This window comes from Equus przewalskii, chromosome 17 (assembly GCF_037783145.1).
Source record: "Equus przewalskii isolate Varuska chromosome 17, EquPr2, whole genome shotgun sequence".
NCBI lineage: Eukaryota > Metazoa > Chordata > Mammalia > Perissodactyla > Equidae > Equus > Equus przewalskii.
Window position 1 is genome coordinate 81363316 of NC_091847.1, and position 8099 is coordinate 81371414.

Consider the following 8099-nt stretch of genomic DNA (forward strand, 5'->3'; position numbering starts at 1 on the left):
GAGTGAGTTTGTCTGTGAGCCCTTTAAGAACCGGGTCTTTTCAACTTTCGGCCGATAGCTTTTCTGGGGGTATCCTCGCTGCAGTTAATAGCCAGTGAAGCCAGACAGTAAGACCCTCGTCTCAGTTGGGCTGAGTCTGAAGGATGCTATAGCATATCGGCCCTCACTCCGGTCCTCACTCCTCCAGGGAGGGCTGTGTACCTTAGGGTGGCTCCCACCTGGCCAGCTGAGAAGCTGCACTGCTCCCAAAGGTGGCTTTTTTTCCTCTCCAGCAGGAATTTCTGCCTCTTCCTCCTTAGTCAGTACTGTCCCTTGTTGTGGGGGTTCTTTTTATTCACTTTTCAGTTTTCTCTCCAGGGTAATTTTTCCAAAAATAGTTGTAACCTGGTTGTGTTCGTGGGAGGAGATGAGTTCAGAGTCTGCTTACGCCGCCATCTTGACGAGATCCCTTAGACTATACTGTTTTCTATAGCAGTTGCACTGTTTTACAATGCACCAACAGTTCACAGGGGTTCCAGTTTCTCCGTATCCTTGCCAACACTTATTTATTGTCCTGATGGTGGCCATCCTCGTGAGTGTGAGGTGATAGCTCACAGTAATTTTGATTTGCATTTCTCTGGTGATTGGTGATGTTGAGCATCTTTTCATATTCTTGTTGGTCATTTGCCTATATTCTTTGGAGAAATGTCCATTCAAGTTGTTGGCCATTTTTTAATTGGGCCACTTGATTTTGTTGTTGTTGAGTTGTAGGAGTTCTTTATATATTCTGCTTATTAACCCTTATCAGCTATATGATTTGCTGATATTCTATCCCATCCTGTAGGTTGCCTTTTCACTCTGTTGATTGTGTCTTTGCGCAGAAGTTTTTAAGCTTGGTGCAGTCCCATTTGTTTATTTTTGCTTTTGTTGCCTGTGCTTTTGGTGTCATATCCAAGAAATCACTGCCAAATTCAGTGTCTTGAGGCTTTCCCCCTCTTTTCTTCTAGGAGTTTTATAGTTTTAGGTGTGTTTCCTATTTTGAGCTAATTTTTGTTTGTGGTATAAAATAAGAGCCCAACATCATTCTTTGGCATGTGGATATGCAGTTTTCCTAGCACCATTTGTTGAAGAGACTCTCCTTTCCCCATTGAGTGGTCTTGGCACCCTTATCAAAGATCATTTGACCATATAAGCAAGGGTTTATTTCTGGGTTCTCTATTCTGTCCCGTTAGTCTATATGTCTGAATGCCAGTACCACACTGTTTTGATTTCTGTAGCTTTGTAATATGTTTTGAAATAAGGAAATGTGAGGTCTCCAACTTTTTCTTTTTTGAAATTGTTTTGGCTGTTTGGGATCCCTTGAGATTCCATGTGAGTTTTAAGATGAATTTTTCTATTTCTGTAAAAAAATGCCATTGGCATTTTGATAGGGATTGTGTTGAATCTGTAGATTGTTTTGAGTAATATGGACATCTTAAAAATATTAAGTCTTCTTATCCATGAACACAGCATACCTTTCCATTTTTGTGCCTTCTTAAATTTCTTTCAGCAATGTTTGTGTGGTTTTCAGAGTACAAGTCTTTCCCCTTTTGGTTAGGTTTATTCCCAAGTATTTTATTCTTTTTGATGCTATTGTAAATGGAATTTCCTTTTCAGATTGTTCATTGTTAGTGTATAGAAACACAACTGATTTTTGTGTGTTGATTTTGTATCTTGCAACTTTGCTGAATTTATTGGTTCTAGCATTTTGTATTTGTGTACTCTTTAGGGCTTTTTACGTATAAGATTATGTCATTCGCAAACAGAGATCATTTTACTTCCTTTTCAATTTGGATGCCTTTTATTTTGTTTTCTTGCCTAATTGCTCTGGCTGGGACTGTTTTGAATGGAAATGGTGAGTGTGTGCATCCTGGCCTTGTTCCTGACTAGAGGAAAAGCTCTCAGTCTTTCAGCATTGAGTGATATTAGCTGTGGACCTGTCATATATGACCTTTACTACATTGAGGTAGTTTTCTTCTACTCCTAGTTTGTTGAGTGTCTTTATCATCTAAGTGTGTTCAGTATTGTCCAGTGCTTTTTCTGCATCAGCTGAGATGACTGAGTGCTTTTTGTCCTTCGGTCTGTTGGTTGGTGTGACATGGTGACTGGTTTTCCTGTCTTGAACCCTCCTTGCATCCTAGGGGTGAATCCCACTTGGTCACGGTGTTTGATCCTTTCAGTGTGCCGCTGAATTTTGCTGGTATTTTGTTGAGGAGTTTTGCATCTGTGTTCATCAGGGATATTGGCCTATGATTCTCTTTTCTTGTAGTGTCTTTCTCTGGCTTTGACGTTAGACTAATGCTGGCCTCATAAAATGAGTTTGGAGTATTTTCGTCTCAGTTTTTCAGAAGAGTCTGAGAAAGATTGGCATTAGTTCTTCAAATGTTTTGTGAGTCACCAGTGAAGCCATCTGGTGCTGGCTTTTCTATGTTGGGAGGTTTTCCATGACTGATTCAGTCTCCTTACAAGTTCCAGGTCTGTCCAGGCTTTCTGTGTCTTTGTGATTCAGTCTTGGTTGCTGTGTTTCTGGGAAGGTGTCCGGTTCTTCTCGGCCGTCCCGTGTGCTGGCCTGCGTTGTTCAGAGTCACCTCTCACGACCTTTGTCCTTCTGTGGTTCACTTGTAGTGTCTCTTCTCTCACTTGTGAGGAGGCGTTTTCAGGGAGATTGCTGGAATGGGCCAAAATGAGGCCCCAGTGGGGAGCATGGCCAGTGGAGGGCGCTGACGCACTGGATCCTGAGATTCTGGATTCGCCTTCCAGGCTCCAGGGAGCCCTGAGGGAGCCCGGGCGCCGGAACCAAGGCCCAGGTCTTCGCCCTCGCTGTCCTCTAAGCTGTTCTTTCACAAGAGTTTGTTACATCTTAGAATATGTAGTTTTCGGATGGAAGTTTAAGTTAGAAATAGTTTAATATTTTCTACTCAAAAGTGTAATTCTTTTTTCAAGTGAAGGAAGCACTAAAGGCTTTTCATTTGGAAGAGCACAGCCGTGATGAATTTGCTATCCATACGCTGCTGAAGTAGTGGAGTTGAGGCTGAATTAATGAGTGACTGTCAGAAAAAGGACAATAGAAAAAATAGGGAAATCTCAAAGTATAGACTGTAGATAATGATCACATGTCAGTATTGGTTCATTTATTGTAACGATGGTACCTCACTCAAGGTAAGATATCAATAGTAGGAGAAACTGGGTGTGGGGTATACGGAAACTGTCTATACGTACTATCTTTATAATTTTTCTGAAACAAAAACCACAAAACACAATGAGTGATTATCCTGTAGATAGGAATAGCACACCTTAAAGATGTTGATTTTAATGAGATTAAGTTGGGCAGTCTTTGTTGTCCTTTATTTTTGCCATCCTATTAAAATATTTTTCTCTTTCCCTGATTCAAAGGACCAACCGTCCTATACTCAGAGGGGGCCAGGCCCTTTCTGACATGCCTTCCTGGCCTTGGAGAGTCTCCTCGTGGGCTAATCAGTTCTCTGCTGGGCACCCCTCCCTGCAGACCTGGGGACCTCTCTCCACATGCCCCTCTCCCTTCCAGGAAGGCCTCTGTCCCAGGAACTTGGCTGCCTGGGTCTCCTCGACTCTCAGCGTCATCTCCTCCCCACAAGGAGCAGAGCAGGACCTTCCCCAGGTGCCCCTCCCTGAGCCTCAGCCTGAACGCCCTCCAGGCTCCCCTGGGACAGGCAGGGCTCCCTCGTTTGTTTCCTCTCTCAAGGGTCACTGTCCTTTCCTGGCTGCTGTCCCACGTCTAGAGAACTGTGGTTCTGTGTGTTTTGCCTGGTTTTCTTGATCGTTTCAGATGAGAGGGTAAGTCTGGTCCAGAAGCAGAAGCCAGTCAGATGGAGTTTTGTGAAGATTGTGTCTTAGTGCTGCAGCTGGATTATTGATACAGTGTTTTCATTGTCAAAGTAAAAGGTAGTTCTCTATTCATGACTCTTTTAAAAATGATTTTTAAAAAGTCCAGTCTCTTCTAATTGGAGTCATGTTATCTGCAACAAATTGGAATAGACAATGGCATAACTGGGGAAGGTTTTATTTAGTTCAGTATGCAAAAATATGCCTTGAGGTGTCACCCAATAGTGGTGACCCTCCGCACAGACACACCGTCCCCTGGACGGAGCGCCTTCGGGCAGCAAAGACCCCGAGCAGACCCTGGAGAATGCCCCATCTGTGCCTGTTAGGTTCTCTTCGTGAAAGTGCTGCTGAGCGTCAAGGTTGCTCGAGAACGTCCAGGCATAATTACTTGCCTTTTAGCTTGTTGGCCTCAGGGCTTGGTACTTCTGGATTTTTCCACATAGAGTTTGATGGACTTTTCTGCTGCTAACTCCCCTCTTCCTCTGGGAGAAGCCCATCTGGCAGCTCCAGCCCCCAGACCCTGATAGTCGTCGTCCCCTCCAGTGATGTCACTGAAGGCCCAGCTACAACGTGACGTCATCAGGGAGCTCCTGCGGAGGAGAGTCCTGCTCGGCTGCTGAAGAGGAGCCGTCCTGGGTCTAGGAGGGACTCCTCCAGCAGCATCTGTCTGGACTGTCACATCCCATTGGTAGGGGCCTGCTCTCTGCTACCCGTGCTTGTCTCTAGCTGCCCAGAGGTGGAAATGACCAGGATCACTCAGTGTCAGAGGATTGCTTGTCCCTCTGTCTGTTAGAGGAGAATGCAGTCGTAGATGACACGGAAGAAACTGGGCAGACAGCCCTGAGAACGCCAAGCTCTTGGTCATGATGGAGGTGCACACGCACTGGCCTCATCCAGGCCTCTGGCGGCTCTCAGGCGCATCCTATCCAGCGGCCACAGCAGTGGGTCTTTCTGCTCCTTCCTGTCCGTGTGCTGTGTGCTCTTCACAACAACGTGTCAGCGATGCTTTTCTGCCCGATGCTGGTGGTGATGAATGACCTGGGGCGGACGGGTCCCTGGGAGTGGGTCAACCCACGGCTGCTGTGCTTCCTGTCACCTTGGTTCTCACTTCGTTTGATTTTACAGTGTTTTCCCCAAATTGCTGTGTGCGCAGATTCACAAGGAAAATTATCAAGAGCCGGGTGATTCTAAAACACTTTTTCTTTGGTTTTTGTTTTGCTTCCAACCAAGTTAACCAGAGGGAACCTGAATTGTGTATCATGGAAGCTATTTTTGATTGAGAAGATATTAACTTACATAGCAATAGATGAATAAACTGGTGGTTTTGAGACTTTATGCTTAAATGATTATATAGATGACATTTACAAGTTTTAATTTTGCTAAATGCTTGCTGATTTTAAAAATTGCAAACTGAGAATTGACAGTCCCTGTAATTGTTATGTACATATGTATGAATGAAGAATTTTACTGTTTTTAGGACAGCAAAAAAATATCGTTTTTAGAATAAGAAAAATCCCAAGTCCAAGCAAATGTTGGTTTTCGCTCCATGTGACATTTCCACCTCTTCAGCTTACTCAGTGTTACAGTGGTTGGTCACATTTATACAATGTTTCTAATCTGCTGTGTGACTTCATGAGTTTTTCAGTGCATCTGTGTTCCTCTCAACCCCTTCCTGCAGCAGGAGGAGCTCCTTCTCCTGTCCTGGGTTAACCCCCTCTCCTTCACCTCTGCTCCCTCGCACTCCCATCTCCTGTGGGATCTTTCTCCAAGAAGTAACCTTGTACTTCTCCTGTGCCATTCCCTCTTTCCCTGCGATGCACTGGCGTGTGGATGTTCCACTCACAGCCACGGCCTCCTCCCACACCTTCCCTGGTGCAGCCATCCCCTCGCTCCTCTTCCTCTACCACAGAACTTTGAGAAAGAGGTGCCACTGTCATTGCTGCCTCACACTAGCCTCACCTCACCCAATGCACCCTGGTCACCAAAGGTCACCTTGGTTTTAGCACCCTTGTGAACTCTAATGGCCTATGTGCACGTTGATTACTGTTTAGGATTGAAAAGACGTTCATTTTTAAAAGCAACTAACTCCGGCAATACCTTTACTCATTCAATCAACAAACTCGTGGGGATCATGTGCTCTTGGCTGGGGACTGGTGCTGCAGGGATGAAAGACACCACTCCCAGCCTCAAGGAGCCTGAAGTCCAGTGGTGACAATGGACACAAAACAAGCAACCGTAGACGTAAGCAAAGACCGATGCAGGTCTGTTTGTGGACGGAGGTAAGCGTCGTTCTCTGACAGAGAATATTGTTCAGTCAGCAACGTGCCGGCTCTGCTGATTGACGGATGCTGTGTTGAAGTGAATTTAGAGATTTGTTTTTACTTTTTTACTCTTACAGAATGGTGTTAGTTACAAAATCTTTCTTTTTTTTTTTTTTATGGAAACTTGACACGATCTTCTTTGTAAAGTGATGCGTCCCCGTGCACTTCGGGGAGAGGAAAGTTTATCATGAGCACCTAGTTTCAGGCATCTCTTGCAGGACGTGCTGAATGGCCTGGGGAGGGAGGTTAAGCTGAGGCAGAGAGACAGCTCCCACCGCATGAGGACGCCTGGGGTCACCCTGCCTAAACCCGCATCAGCACCACAGAGCTGCCCCGATGGCAGGACCCGTCCTTACTCGTCACTGTGTCCTCCATAACGTCTCTTTGCAGATTCTGAACTGGAGAGCAGGCCAGGACACTCTGGGCGCCCAGAGCTATTGCCTCAGCTTCTTCTGGACGAGTCTGTGACGCTTCTGGATCGGTGGGACCCTTCTTGATGCCACAGCAACTCCCTGCCTGGGCCGGATGAAGAAGCCGTGAGTTGATCTGTGTCCAGAAGGCTTCCATGTTGGGTGGTGCCTGATAGAGCCAACCAAGTCCTCTTTCTGGTCATTGTGACTTCCAGAGGAGCAGCAGCAGGGCCTGGGGTGAGCTGACACAGAGGAACGTGGAGGGGCCGAGCCCTGAGTACTCGCAGGGTAGGGAGTGGGGGAGCTGGCCTCTGAGGGCGACCAGGCGCCCAGGCCTCCAGCACTTCCTCCAGCTGCCCCTCTCGTGTGTGGGGATGACTTCTCAGCTCTCCAGGGATCACACACAGGCTCCAGGGTTTCCTTTCTTTCCCCCAGGCAGATAATAAATGCCATCAGGTGGCCTGGGAGAGACTGCTCCTGTGGCCTGTGCGACTCCAACGCTAATGATTCTAAGAGGAGGAACCGGTGCCTTGTTGCCACGTCACATGCTGTGATAGCTGCCAGCGGCACCTGCTGCTCATGTGTGGCCTTATGCTGGTTCTAAAGTTTTCCAGTCAGTAATGCATCTTTGCCAAGGTAATATAGTGTTAAATGGTATTGCTTAAAATACTATGCTTTTTAATGTAAACCAGTTCCTTAAAAAATATTACAAAGAAAACCAGCCAGGGAAGCTTGAGAAGGAATTTTAGTATCCATGTTATTTTAGAATAGTTCTTATTTAAATAAAAAGCCTGTTGCCATGTTTTAATGTTTTGTACATATAAATAAAATGAGCCTGGCAAATGTGTGGTTTTCATCAGATGGGCTTTGTCTGATTGAAGATTAAATACTTTTGTAAAACTGGCCCTTGTTTGGAGTTTCATGTTGCCACAAGAATTGATGAGCGGAAGCTCGTTTACAATCTGTAAATTGACTTGTGAAAGTTCCCAAGGGTTTTACCTATTGATTTTGGACTTGCTCCCCAACCTACACAGGCAATTAAGTAAGAGTCAGAAAACAGAAGACACTCCCGCAGGCCACCTGCTGAAGGACAGGTCCCATCCAGGGCCGCAGCCCTTCGTTCCTGGTCTCTGCCTGGGTGGGCTCTCTCCTCTGCAGCCCTCTAGCCCCTCCCTGCGCCCCCTGTTGAGGGACATGCCTCTTCCACGTGGAAGCAATGTTTGGCGGGTGCCACCTGCAGCACGGGAGGCCTCCTCCCCTGGGGACTGGAGAACGCACTTTGTTTGAATGTACCGTCCATGCACATAAAGCCAGGAATCCAGATTAACATGGGAAACTCAGCTATTTTGAATGTTTCGTCTCATAGACCGTGTCCTTCCTTAGTGCCCAAGAGAAGCTCTAACGGAATTCGGATCCGTTTTAGTTTAATTAAATTGTCAAGCTAGCTTGGCGGCCACTCCTGGGTTTCCAGGCAGAACTGACTCTGCAG

General features: G+C 46.2%; 1 long non-coding RNA gene across 2 annotated transcripts; it reads left to right on the forward strand.

The window, feature by feature from the left end:
- The first annotated feature begins 6148 nt into the window (after positions 1–6148).
- LOC139076867 (uncharacterized) lies at positions 6149–7513 on the forward strand. Of its 2 annotated transcripts, none has more exons than XR_011528906.1 (2): positions 6149–6847; positions 7050–7513. It is a non-coding gene; the product is annotated as an uncharacterized lncRNA (long non-coding RNA). The 2 variants fall into 2 exon arrangements; XR_011528905.1 differs by having other exon boundaries at positions 6385–6847; positions 7046–7513.
- Positions 7514–8099: the final 586 nt, after the last annotated feature.